Source organism: Carcharodon carcharias, chromosome 12, assembly GCF_017639515.1.
Source record: "Carcharodon carcharias isolate sCarCar2 chromosome 12, sCarCar2.pri, whole genome shotgun sequence".
Taxonomy (NCBI): Eukaryota; Metazoa; Chordata; class Chondrichthyes; order Lamniformes; family Lamnidae; genus Carcharodon; species Carcharodon carcharias.
The window spans coordinates 115,581,187-115,595,887 of record NC_054478.1 but is presented as its reverse complement, the minus strand read 5'-3'; the positions used below and the strand labels follow the sequence as shown (position 1 = coordinate 115,595,887).

Genomic DNA, 14,701 nt, shown 5'->3' with positions numbered 1-14,701 from the left:
TCTAGGACCATTAGTGAATCTAAGGAGCAAGTTACCCAACCACCTTCTCTGCTGCAATTAGTGTGTGGTCAAATACAGGAAATAACTATATCTGCAATATTTTCAGTCAGAGAGCAACCATTTAAAAAGTCTTAATTCAGAAATCTTTACAAAAATGTAATCATTTTTTTCAAAATATTTTGAAGCTTAATTTATTAAGCTTCCAGAAAGATGAAATAGTCATTGCAATCTACTTAAACAGCTTACAGTATAAATGGTTCCTACAGGGAGTCCTTATTAAAACTAGATCCAAGGTAATTCTGATATGTCTTCACAAAAAACCCTATAAAATCTTGCACAACAAAACAGCAAACATTCTTGAAGCATTGTTGCTTCTTAACGAAATTACTTCCTACTATCTAGTTAGATTTGTGAAATAGGCACCTACCGTCACAGCAGCTCTAATGAAGTAAGTACAAGATGTGCATCTGCTAAACTCTTCTGGTGAAGGATGTTGAGTCAGTGCTGCTTCTCATTGTTTGAAGGTTATTATTTGTAATTCTTTTCTATTTAACTCAGCATAAGAGACATGGAACAGTTGAATGTGAGAATCCACCCACTCATTGGCAGATATTTTGGGAATGCTTACAATACTTTTAGGTTCTGACAGAGTTCATTTTTCTTGTTTTTTTGGCTGTTCTGTTGCTTTGCACCTCTTACTGCCTTTGCCTGTCTTCACATATCCAGAATTGAGTTATTTGTTATGCAGCAAGCGGTCTGCTAGGAATGTGTGGTTGCAAAACTAAATGTTCTACTAATATCTGCCAAATGTGAGAAAATACCATTGTTTTTGTTGTTTTGTATTGAGGCAATGGTACTCTGCGGTCAACAGATTAAACCTAACATCTCCCTCTCTTGCTTTTATTTTCCTTATTTTTTTCCTCTTTGTTTTGTGTTCTAGAATCAAATGAAAGATGCTTCCAAGTTTAATTTGTCCAGTGCCCAATGTGCAACTAACTGGTGCAAAAACTAGAGATAAAATAAGTATTGATGAGGATGGTAATCAAATGAATACTGAAGGAATGATTTTAACCCTGGCTTCCCCAATGAAGCTGGGCATTCAGGCAGTTAAAACCTCCTAGGAGACTTACCTGCCGACACCCTGCTCCCTTCCTGTCCTCTAGTATTTTAACCTGAAATCCTGCTATGGCAGAAAAGATGCCCAAAGAAAACCAGCAAGGTCCTTTCTTAAATATACTGTTGACAACTGGGACTATTTTAAGAAAGAAATCATTGTGACTTTTCCAAAAGGTGAGCCTAATGAAAATAAGAGATCCAAAAGGTAGATTTTAAGACTTGAAAAAAAAATTCCTATGGAGGCAAGAGCAGGAATTCCTGATCTACAAACCCTCCCAAAACCCCCTCCTTTAATTCCAGGGACTGTTTCTTCAATCCCACCAATTGACCAACTGGTACACCCGATAGTTAGGAATTTAGGATTGTAAGCAGTCTCAGATTTATAACCAAACAATTAATCTAGCATCAATTGCCATTTGCAGAAGAGAATTCTTAACTTCTACTATGCTTTATGTGTGGAAGTGTTTCTTACTTTCACTCCTGAAAGGACTGACTCTAATTTTTTGATATGCACCTGAGTCCTAGACACTCTAACCAGTGGAAATAATTTTTCTCTATTCTATCTGTTCCCCTTAATATCTTGAAAACTTTGATTAAATCACCCCGTAACCTTCTAAATTTTCAGGGAATGCAACCCTAGTTTGTGTAATCTCTCCTTAAAATTTAGCCCTTGTTGTCTAGATATTATTCTGGTCAATCTATGCTGCACTCCCTCCAAGACCAATATATCCTTCCTAAAGTGTAGTGCCCAGAATGCTTACGTACTTCATCTGTGATCTAATCAAAGCTTCATATAGTTGAATCATGACTTCTTCACTAGTATTTTAGTCCTCTTGATATAGACGCCAGCTTTCCATTAGCCTTTTTGATTATTTCCTGTACCCTTCCAAGACCAATATATCCTTCCTAAAGTGTGGTGCCCAGAATGCTCACGTACTTCAGATGTGATCTAACCAAAGCTTTGTATAGTTGAATCATGACTTCTATACCAGTATGTTAGTCTTCTTAATATAAAGGCCAGCTTTCCATTAGCCTCTTTGATTATTTTCTGTACCTGTGCATAACATTTCAATGATCTATGTACCTGGACCCCCAAATCTCTATTTGTATCTCCATTGTTTTCTATATTTTTATCCTTCAGATAGTGCCAATTTTATTACTTTTTAGCTCCAACATGTATGACCTCACAATTACCAATACTGAAATCTATTTTCCACAGTTTTACCCATTTGCTTAACCCATCAATATTTCTTTGCACTATTATGCTTCCATCTTACAATATCACCATCACTTACAATACCGCCAATCTTTGTGTCAGCAGCAAATTTCAGTATGTGGTTTTCTATCCCATCATCTAAGCCATTAACAAATGAATAGTTGAGATCCAAACAGACATTCTTGCAGGACACCACTAGTCACATCCCGCCAATTAGATTACCTGCCCATTGTTCCTACTTCCTGTCTCCTGACGCTCAGCCAATTACCAAATTTGTCAATTTTATGGACTTCAACTTTTACTAGCAGTCTCTTTTGAAGTACTTTATCAAATGTCTTCTGGAAGTTCATATAAGTAACGTGTTTAATAGTGAGGAGGATAGCTTAAAACTGCAGGAGGATAACAATGGTCTGGTCAGGTGGCAGAACAGCGGCAAATGGAATTCAACCCGGAAAAGTGTGAGGTAATGCACCTGGGGAGGGCTAACAAAGCAAGGGATTACATTATGAATGGTAGGAACCTGGAAAGTGATGAAGATCAGAGTGACCTTGGTATGCATACCCACAGATCCTTGAAGATAGCAGAACAGGTGGATAAGTTGGGTAAGAATAAGGGATGCGTGCCTTTATTAGCTGAAGCATAGAATGCAAGAGCAGAGCGGTTATGCTGGAACTGTATTAAAAGGCTGGTTAGGCCACAACAGGAGTACTGCTTGCAGCTCTGGTCACCAGATTATAGGAAGGATGTGATTGCACTAGATGGGTGCAGAGGAGATTTACCAGGAAGCTACCGCGGCTGGAGGGTCTGAGTTATGAGGAAAGATTGAGGGTGGTTTTCCTTGGAGCAGCAAAGGTTGTGAGGGGACCCGATAGAGGTATATAAGATTATGAAGGACATAGGTAAGGTGGCTAGGAAGGCACTTTTTTCCATTAGTAGAGGGATCAATAACCAGGGTGCATAGATTTAAAGTAAGAGGTAGAAGGCTAAGAGGGGAGTTGAGGAGAAATATTTTCACCCAGAGGGTGGTGGCAGTCTGGAACTCACTGCCTGAAAGGGTGGTTGAGTCAGAAACTCTTGTAACATTTAAGAAGTAGTTAGATATTGATTTGCGTTGCCATAACCTCCAGGTCTATGGGGCAAGCACTGGAAAATGGGATTGGTGTAATCAGATCTTTGTTGACTGGTGCAGACATAGTGGGCTGAATGGCCTCCCTCTGTGCTGTAAATGTCTGAGTCTATCCATTGACATTCACCTCTTCAAAAAAATTAAATCTGATTCATCAGGCCTACGCTTCACAAATCCATACCGGCTCTCTCTGATTAACTGAAATATCTCAAGGCATTCAGTCACTCCATTAATTATAGACTCGAGTAATTTCCCCATAACAGATGTTCGGCTAACTGGTCTATATTTCCCTCTCCCATCTTTCTTAAATAACTGAATGACATGCACAATTTGCCAATCTAAAGGTAAACTTTTGATATTGAGATAACTTTGGAAGATTAGATTTAGAGTTACTACATTCTTCTAACCTACTTCTTTTGAACTCTCAGATGGAAACCTTCTGAGCTTGGGGATTTGTCAGTCTTAGTGCCATCACTTTCTTCATTACTGTTATTTTGGTGAGTTCCTGACCCTGATTCAACGTTAATTTCCTTGGGATGCTTGACATGTTGGCCTCTTCCTCTATTGTAAATATGAATGTAAAGCAACTATTCAGCATGATTGCCAATTCCTTTATTCATTGACAATATCATTGATCACTCTTATCAGTTTTCAAGGGCCCACATTACTCCTGACTACCCTCTTTTTCTTAACTTAACTGTAAAAATGTTTTGTGTTGATGTTGATCTCCCTTGCAAGTTTCTTTTCATACTCACCTTTTGTTACTCTTGCAGTCTGTTTGTCACCCTTTGCTGTTCATTGTATCTTTTCCATTTGCCAGAATCTGTGCTCTTTTTCTTAGTTTTATGTTATCTCTTACCTGCATATTGCTGCAGAAAACATTCCCAGACACACTCAAGAAATGTTTTGTGCACACATTTCTGATTTCTATCCTCTCTTTAATTGCTTTACATCTTGTACTTTTGCCTGCACATGCAATGCCTAAAGCACAATTTCTGACATTTACTCTACTGTCTTCCCTTTTGTTTATTTTTGAACTACTATTTATACTACATTTTCCATCAAGTCCTACAATCACACTCACCCACTTAAGCATTTAAATTCCTTGTGGCCTTATTTATCCTTTTTGACAGGACCCTGGTCCCAGCCTGGCTCAGGTAGAGCCCTTCCCAGTGGTACAGTTGCTTCTTCTCACAGTATTGATGCCAGTGTCCAATAAAATGGAACCCCTCTTTCCCACACACTCCTTCAACCATGTGCTCTTCTCTTTATAAAGTCATACAGTCATTTACAGCACAGAAGGAAGCCATTTGGCCCAAGGAGACCATGCTGATGCCCCCGGGAACAATTCAGCCAGTCCTACTCCCCTCCTTGTTTCCCATAGCCCTGCAAGTTTATCTCTTTCAAGTGACTATCCTTTTGAAATGTTGTTTCCCCTTCCACCACATTCATGGGCAGAAAGTTCCCGGTCATTACCATTCACTGCATAAAAATTTTCCCCCACATTCCCACCCGCATCTCTTGCCCAAAATTTTAAATCTGTGTTCCCTAGTCCTTATACCGTCAGCTAATGGGAACAGCTTTTCTTTGTCTAGCCTTTGTCTAGCTTATCTAAGCCTGTCATAATCATGTACACCTCTATCAAATCTCCCCTCAATCATCTTTGTTTCCAACCTAACCTTGTAACTAAACTGACCCCTCATCCCTGGAAAATCTCCTCTGCACTCTGTCAAGGACCTTCATATCTTTCCTAAAGTGTGGTGGCCAGAATGGGATTCAATACTCTAGTTGTGGCCTAGCTAGAGCTTAATAAATGTTTGGCATAATTTTCCTGCTTTTGCACTCAATGTCTCTCTTTATGAAGCACAAAATCCCTTATGCTTTGCTAACCATTCGTTCAATATGTCCTGCCACGTTCAAAACTCATGCACATGCATTCCCAGGTCCCTCTGTTCCTGCACACCCTTTAGAATTGTGCCATTAAGTTTCTATTATATTAAGTTTATATTGCCTCCCTTCTGCAAATATGTATCACCTCACACTTGCCTGCCTGTTCTGCATGTCTATCTATGTCCTGTTGCAGGCAATTCATATCACCCTCACTATTTGCCACTTCTCTAAGTTTAGTATCATCAGATTTGGAGATTTTACTCCATATTCCAAGATCCAAGTCATTTACATGTAGCAAAAAAAAAAAACAGTGGTCCCAGCACTGACCAATGGGGAATACCACTGTTTACCATCCTCCAGTCTGAAAAACAACCATCTGCCTCGACTTGCTATTTTTTGTTGTTAAGCCAATTTATAATCAAGGGCACTGACCCTCCTATTCCATAAGCCTCAGTTTTGTTAACCAGTCTTCTGTGTCGTTCCTTGCCAAATACTTTCTTAAAATTGATATAGACAACATCCATTGCATTCACTTCATCAACTTTCTCTGTTACTTTGTCAAAAATTCAATTAGATTAGTCAAGCATTTTATAAATCCATGCTGGCTATCCTTAATTAACTCCAAATGCTTGTTGATTTTTTCCCCGATTCTAAATTCCAAAGCCTTATCCACCAGTTTTGTTACACTTCCTGATCTGTAGTTACTCGGACTGTCCTTCCACTGTTTCTTGACTATCATTTGCCACTCTTCAGTCCCCTAGCATTCTCGTGTATGTAGGGATGATTGAAAGATTAAGGCAAGCCCTTCCACTCCCATTCCTTTAGCAAACTCCTTGAATCCAATGATATGAGTCATCTTGATGAAGTAACTTATCTATCCTAAACATAGCCAGCCTTCTCAGTACCATCTCCCTCTCAATTTTTCAGGCTAGCGATTTCCTCCGCTATCTCCACTTCTACTGATATTTTGGTCAGATTTCCCTTCTCTAGCAAGCACTATTGTAAATAATTCATGAATATTCTAGCCTTCCCTTGACCCTCTAAGCATATATCATTCTCTTTGTCCATACAAGGACCCACTCCACCTCTTTCTACCCACTTACTATTTACATGCTGGTAGAAGATTATTTTGGGTTCTCTTTCATGTTGACTGCCATTCTATTCTCAAACTCTCTCTTTGTCAGTCTTATTTTCCTCTTCACCTCCCTTCTCAATTTATTGTATTTGATCTGGCTCTCACTTGGAAGAATTCACTGGAAATGCATCATACACCTTCCTTTTTTGTTTCACCATAATCTCTACCTCCCTCATTATCCAAGGAGCCCTGTTTGTCCGCCTATCCTTATGATAATTTGTACATAGCTCTGGTAATAATCTGGAGATTACAACCCTTGATGTCCTGCTCCTTAATTTAGCCCCTTGTTTCTGGTTCTCTCCTCTTGCCTATTTTTCCCTTATGTTGGTTGCAACATAGATCATAACAACTAGACCCTTCCCCCCTCCCTATCCAATATCCTTTCAAGCTGATTTAAGACTTCCCTCACCCTGGCACCAGAAAGGCAATGCACCCCATTTACTCCCAATCCTGTTTACAAAGGATTATATCTGTCCCCCTAATTATTAAATCCCCTAAAAGTGCCACATGACCCTTCCTCCCTTTGTGGCTGCATTCTGGATGTCCTTCTGATAGTCTTTATTCCTATCCTTACAGACAGGAAGTAAATTGTATCCATTGAATAGGATCAATTTCTGAGATCACCACTCTCTATCTCATCTGTACACCATCAGTCACACCAACCCTGTTCTTAACCTAACCTTCTCTATGACATGTGATCAAAAGCAGGAGCAAACCGTCCAAATAGTGCTCCCTCTCATTTATGTGTCAGTGTCTCCAACTCACATTCCAGAAAGAACCAGAAAGATTTGAGACAGGCATCTAATCCAGATGTGTTTTCTAGGGATGTTCTGAATGTCCACAAGGTCCCACACACTGCAGTCCATAGGCACGATCTACTCTGCCATTTCCAATCTCCATTATTTATATCTGCATATTGTTTTGTATTTTTTTTCTTTTTCTACACTAAGCATCAAACAGTGGACAAATGTTTTAATTACTTCTTGTCCTAAGTTTATTTGAACCAATACAGGTTTTGGAAATAGGCCCCTCTGCTGCGAATTCTCACTCTCAGCAAATTTCCAACTTTTGCATTTTATTTACGCTGCACTTCTCTCATGACTTCTTTGTGCGAACACTCTATGCACCTTGGAGAAGAAGAGGAAGTGTCATGTGGTACTTGTAAGGGATTAAATAATTAGAGGGACAGATAATTCCTTGTGTGAGCAAAATTGAGAGTACCACATGGTATGTTGCCTTTCTGGTACCAGGGTGAGGGACACTCCAAACCAGCTTGAAAGGATCTTGGAGAGGGTGTGCAAACTGAGTGGGAATCATGCAAATATGAGCAAGGAATAAAATTATCCAGGTCTTTTCTAGCCGAGGTCATTCAGTTTATAGGCCATAATCAGCCCTGCCCAATTTCCACCCTGAGTTAAAATCAGAACTGGAAAATACAAAACTGGCTTTGATTGTGACCCTTTACCAGAGCAAAAGACTGTTGATGTTAGGTTCCACCTAAAAGATTTCACCATCTTTATCCTTGAAAATATCAATTCAAACACTATGCATTTCCTACATTTCCTCTTCCAGTTCTCAATAAACATGTTGAAAGTGACAATTATTTGATGGCACAACTCAGTTTCACAGAGCACTGCATCATTTCTGGCAGCTAATTCCAAGGTGTAGAGATCCAACTTCCTGGAAGTGATAAGTTCTTGCTGCTGTGAAGTGTTAGAGTATGTAACGGAGAGCCTGAGGAATTCTTCAAAGTCAACACCAGTTACCAGGTAACCACAGTCAAGTCAACTGAAGCCTCTGAATCATTGCTGAGACTAGCCCTCGGAAATAAAGTCAGTTCAAAAATACCTGCCCAGAAAAATACCCTTCCAGAATGTTTCAATTTAGTGAGGCTCCAATAAGAAATCAGTGGATGATTTATAAAGTTGGTTGCGTATGTAGTTTGCAGTCACTCAGAAGATCGTATGTTTTGATAGGCAGTGACATGAAATTGCACGGTGATGGATGGGGTAATCAAATGAAGAAAGGAAAGGCAAGTTGCTGTGTTTCTAAACCTAGTGGGTATGAAATTGGGGCCTGCAGTACTACTGGAGGTGGTGTTACAGATGCTGATCAGCTTTCTGCTGATGCACACTGTGTCAACAGATATTTCTGGTTTGGCCCACAAAACACCCATGCTGGGAAGGATGCTTGTGCAGATACCCCTGCTCATACAGACGTTTACAGCACAGAAGGAGGCCATTCGGTCCATTGTGTCCTTGCTAGTCAAAAAAGACCTGACAACACTAATTCCATTTACCAGCGCTTGGCCCATAGCCCTGGAGGCTATGGCAACACAAGTGAATCTCTAAATACTTCTTAAATGTTACGAGAGTTTCTGACTCAACCACCCTTTCAGGCAGTGAGTTCCAGATTCCCACCACCCTCAGGGTGAAAAAATTTCTTTTCAACTCCTCTCTTCACCTCAAATCTATGCCCCCTGGCTGTTGAACCTGGTTTCCCACCTGGTGCAATCATTACATTACACAGCTCACCGGTTGATGAGATGCTCAGTTTTCAATTTTGACCACGCAGGTCCGTTCAACAAGTTTGCATGTCACTCCCAAAGAACAGAGGCTCAGCTGCAAGAAGGGCCCACCACCCTCATTACTTAAAGGGCCAGACACCCAACTCTTAGATAAGATGGTTCTGGAGAGTTTCTGCCCTTGCAAGATCAATGCAATTATTGCAGAAGGTTTTTGGAGATGTTGTGGTGAGTTCCTGGATTTGACAGAGTGTTGCTGCATCCTTGCAGGGAGCACCGAGAATGAGCTGAACTGTCCGCACAACAGGTAGAAGGTGGGCAGATCCAGTGCCTCTGTATCTGCAGGACAACAGCGAGATGAAACAGAAGCTGCAGACAAGACAAGATGCCCTCTGTTAAGTTGAGATTGGACTCCGGCAGGTCAGCCAATGCACCCAGCATCTGCGTGTGCATGCCCATCAGTTTTCTCCTGTATGTTGCCCATCGAGGTCCTCATCTGAGTCCTGTGCAGTAGAGCTCATCTGTCACCTCTGGTTTCCCTGGTATGGCTGCAGCCCAATAATAACCAGTGACTCACCACGTGCAGATCCCAACTCGATAGCACCCTCTAATATAATACAGTGCCAACATCTGAGCTGGCAGCTGCTAGCATCAGATAAGTGACGGGGGCCCCTTCATCATTGCTGTGATGTTTCTCTCTCCTTCTGGGGTTGCTTTTGGGGCAGAAAGCAGTTCTTGGGTGTCTGAAAGCAGAAAATCAAAAGGAGAGGGTTGGCGTGAGGGAAGGTGGGTGGGGTGGAAAGCAAGGGATTCAGGATCACATCATCCTCAGTTTCCCCTTCATGTCAGATACTAGAGTGTGAGTGAGCTGGGAGTTGAGAAGGGGAATAAAGCAGGAACATAACATCATCCTTAATGTTCTCAGTGACATTGGATGCCATGGGCTCTGTCGCAGTGGGCCCTAAGATGCAGAAAACCATTTTGTCAGGGCTCAGGAGAGGCAGGCATCTGTGTCCTGGTTCTGCTTTGCTCCTTTCTATTGTGTATCATCTTGTTCAACAAGGAGGAGCCTGGAATGTCAGTAATTGTGTTTGGGTGATGTGCCTCTCATAACTGAATAACTACAGGTATGTGGAATTAGCAGGTGTTGGATGTAGGCTGACATCATTGGAAGCTGTGTAGGGGTGAGATGGAGAGTCTGGATAGTAGATGTGAGTCCTGAGTGCCAGGGACTGATGCTGCCTGAGTGTTGGGAGTCTAATGCAATGAGTAGTGCAAGGTTGGTTTTGTGGTTGATAGGAGATGTCACGAAAAAATGTGTTCACCTTGATCAGCCACGTATGATCATTAGACTTCTTATGCCACTGCTGCAGGTCCCCTGGTTCAGATGACCTCCCTGACTATCAGTTCCCAATTCCTTCTGAGTGTCATTCCTGAGGATCTCTTGGCTTCCCACAGAACCATCGGATCTCTCTCCTCTGCCCCTCCGCCACTAAGGTCTTGAAGATCTATCTATAACCCTGGAACCCTCCCTTTACCTTATCTTTTCAGTTTCTTTGTTTACAATTTCAGCAATAGCTTCCTGTTCTTCAGTGCAGCTTCCCGTTAAGAGGAGAACAAAAGCACCATGTGAGATGGGGGAATGCTATTCAGACTCCTGCTGAGCTTAGAAGCTGCCAGGACCACTGACCCTGTTGGGCCCTTTGCAGACCTAATTTGCATGCTGCGTACCTCTTCATCAACAAGCATGGTTCGATTATGAATTGCCCCAAAAAATTTCAAGGACCAATTTTTAGTCTACCAGGCAGTTTTATGAGAGGCATATATAAGGAAGGCATGTGAAGCTTTCAAAAAAAACAACAGAAGGAGAGTTTCATGACTACACTCAAAGCGATTCTAATGAAGTGGTAACCGAACATGCAATTTCTTTAGTGATTCTCACCAGAAACGGCCTGTACACTTGTTCCACTACAGCTTTCACAATGTTCAACACCATTTACAACTCCTCAGATACTGAAGCAGTCCATGTCCAAATGTAGCAAGACCTGGACAATATCCAGGTGTGGGCTGACAAATGGTAAGTAACATTCGCACCACACAAGTGCCAGGCAATGACCATCTCCAGTAAGAAAGAATCTAACTATCGCCCCTTGACGTTTAATGCCATTACCAGTGCTGAATCCCCCACAATCAACATCCTGAAGGTTACCATTCACCAGAAACTGAACTGGACTAGCCATATAAATACTGTAGCTAAAAGAGCAGGTCAGAGGCTAGGAATCGTGTGGCAAGTAACTCACCTCCTGACTCCCCAAAGAACATAAGAACATAAGGTCCTAGGAGCAGGAGTAGGCAATTCAGCCCCTCGAGTCTGCCCCGCCATTCAATACGATCACGGCTGATCTCATTTCAGCCTCAACCCCAATTTTCCACCCTCTCCCCATAACCTTTCAACCCATTACTAATTAAAAATCTGTCTATCTCCTCCTCAAATTTATTCAGCGTCCCGGCATCCACTGCACTCAGGTATTGAGTTCCACAGATTCATTACCCTTTAAGAAAAGTAATTCCTCCTCATCTCTGATTTAAATCTACCACCCTTTAGCCTAAAACTATGGCCTCTCATTCTAGAATGCCCCACAAGGGGAAACATCCCCTCCACGTCTACTTTATACATCCCCTTTAACACCTTTATATACCTCAATTAGATCTCCTCTCATTCTTCTAAACTCTAGTGAGTATAGGCCTAAACTGCTCAATCTCTCCACATAAGACAAGCCCCGTATCTCTGGAATCAATCTAGTGAACCTACTCTAAACAACCTCCAATGCAACTACATCTTTCCTCAAGTTAGGGGACCAAAACTGCACAGTACTCCAAGTGCGGTCTCATCAATGCCATGTACAGTTGCAACAAAACTTCCCTATTTTTATACTCTATTCCTTTAGCAATAAATGCCAAAATTCCATTTGCCTTTTTACCTGCTGTACCTGCATACTAGCTTTCAGCGATTCATGCACGAGGACACCCAGATCTCTCTGCACTGAAGCATTCTGAAGTTTCTCTCCATTTAAATAATAAGTTGCCTTTTTATTCTTCTGATCAAAATGGATAACCTCACACTTATCCACATTAAACTCCATCTGCCAAATTTTGGCCCATTCACCTAACCTGTCCATATCCATTTGTAAATTTCTTATTTCTTCATTACAACTTACTTTCCTACTTATTTTGGTGTCATCTGCAAGTTTAGCTACAGTACCTTCTAGCCCTGAATCCAAGTCATTAATATAGATTGTTAATAGTTGGGGCCCAAGGACCAAACCCTGTGGCACCCCACTAGTTACAGCTTGCCATCCAAATAAAGATCCATTTATCCCGACTCTGCTTTCTATTGGTTAGCCAATCCTCTATCCAAACTAATATATTACCCCTAACCCCATGTGGTCTTATCTTGTGTATTAATCTTTTGTGTGACACCTTATCAAAGGCCTTCTGGAAGTTCAGATAGACAACATCTACAGAATCCACTTTGCTTGTCACATTTTCAAAGAACTCTAGCAAATTAGTCAAACACGATTTACTCTTCATAAAACCATGCCAACTCTGATGGATTGCATTTTGACTTTCCAAATGCCCCATTACTACTTCCTTAATGATGGATTCCAACAATTTCCCAACAACAGACGTTAAACTAACTGGCCTATAGTTTCCTACTTTCTGCCTCCCCCTCTTTTTGAATAAGGGTGTTAGCATTTTTCCAATCCACTGGAACCTTTCCAGAATCCAGGGAATTTTGGAATATTATAGTCAACGCATCCACTATCTCTGCTGCCACTTCCTTTAAGACCCTGGAATGTAGGCCATCAGGTGCTGGGGACTTGTCACCCTTTAATCCCAATAGTTTGCTCAGTACTTTTTCTCTAGTGACGGTGATTGTTCAAAATTCCTCCTTCTCTAAACCCTCTGCACTACCTATTATTATTGGGGTGGTACTAGTGTCCTGCACTGTGAAAACTGAAGCAAAATATTGATTAAGCGTCTCTGCCATTTCTGCGTTCCCTACTATTAACTCCCCAGTCTCATCCTCCAAGGGACCAACATTCACTTTAGCTACTCTCTATCCTTGTATATACTTGTAGAAGCTTTTGCTATCAGGATGTGATGGAGTACTTTTCATTTGCCTGGATGAGTGCAGTTACAACAATGCTCAAGAAGCTTGACAACATCCAGGACAAAGCAGTCCACTTGACTGGCATCCCATCCACAAACATTCACTCCCTCCACCACTGACACATGGTAGCAACAACGTGTACCATCTACAAGGTGCACTGCAGGAACTCACCAAGCCTCCTTACACATCACCTTCCAAACCCATGACCACTACCATCTAGAAGGGCAAGGGCAGCAGATACATGGGAACACCACTAACTGGAAATTCCCCTCCAAGCCACACAACATCCTGACTTGGAAATATATCACCATTCCTTCACTGTCGCCGGGTCAAAATCCTGGAACTCCCTTCCTAACACCACATGGACTGCAGCAGGTCAAGAAGGCAGCTCATCACCGCCTTCTCAAGGGAAGTTAGGGATGGGCAATAAATGCTGGCCCAGCCAGCGACACCCGTATCCCATAAATGAATAAATAAAATAAAAACTCTTATATTTGTACGCACTCCTATTTCAGTAAGGCACAAGCTAAGTTTACAATGTAAGGTCTTGCAATGCTCGTCTGTTTCAAGAACTTTACAAATCAAGCCAGTGAAACACAAACATAATCACTCTATGACATGTAGGATGCGCTTATGCCATCAGTGATCCGGGAAACTTAGTAATGTTGCATGGTTCACCAGGTGGATCTGACTATTCACTGGGAAAGAAGATGAAAATGCAGTGACTGGAAGCATCAATGTGAGCAGCACATAAACTGATAATGCAATGCTGGCTGGGCAATGAGGCATGTACATAGGAGTTGAGGCAGTGGTGCCAATAACAACTAGTGAAATCCTTATGTTGAAATTTTTGGCTGCAGTTATACTTGTACATGTAAAACTGTAATTTTGCACTCCTGATTTACAGAGAACTTTTGATCCAGGACTCATTCAAAAGTTGAATCAAGCAGATCTTGTCAGCCAATGGGCAGTAGTTTTTTTTTAAATTCTCTGCATACTGCACCAGTTTTCAGTGTGAACAGTGGTAGGTAGGTGAAAATCACTGCCTTCATTTTTCCTGAAAAAATACAGATGCCATCAGTTCTGAGCTCAAATAGTTGAGTGACTACCATGCATATGTTATAAAGAGGTACAAAGTGAAAGCGTTACCTTGTATAATTTCAACTCTTGGTATAGCACACCATTCATAATGTAAGTGTTAAATGTGACTTTACCAGGTGTAAATGTTTACGCCCATGATACTACAATGTAACATTTACCCACAAAATATCAGCTTTCTCTTCTATTCTTTGCTGTTTGACACTTTAGAAAGGGCAACTTGTTTAAAATAAAAACAGAAAATGCTGGCAATTCTCATCAGTTCAGGCAACATTTGTTAAAAGAGAAACTGAGTTAACGAGAAGGATCTTGTGCTCTTGCCAGTGGTGAGCTTGGAAACGGGAAGGTTATTTACTTAGGTGGGATGTTGGGGTACCTGAACCCCGCTACCTTTCCGCCTCCACCAGAACTAAATTCTGGGC

At 41.4% G+C, this 14,701-nt stretch overlaps 1 protein-coding gene across 2 annotated transcripts in view; it reads right to left on the bottom strand.

Annotated features, from left to right (window-relative positions):
* Positions 1-527, bottom strand: part of LOC121284958 (collagen alpha-3(VI) chain) — a 101,503-nt gene extending 100,976 nt beyond the window's left edge. For both annotated transcript variants that reach the window (XM_041200948.1, XM_041200949.1), the window contains exon 1: positions 428-527. The gene's annotated coding sequence lies outside the window, so the exon portion shown is untranslated. The remainder of the gene's footprint in view (positions 1-427) is intronic.
* Positions 528-14,701: the final 14,174 nt, after the last annotated feature.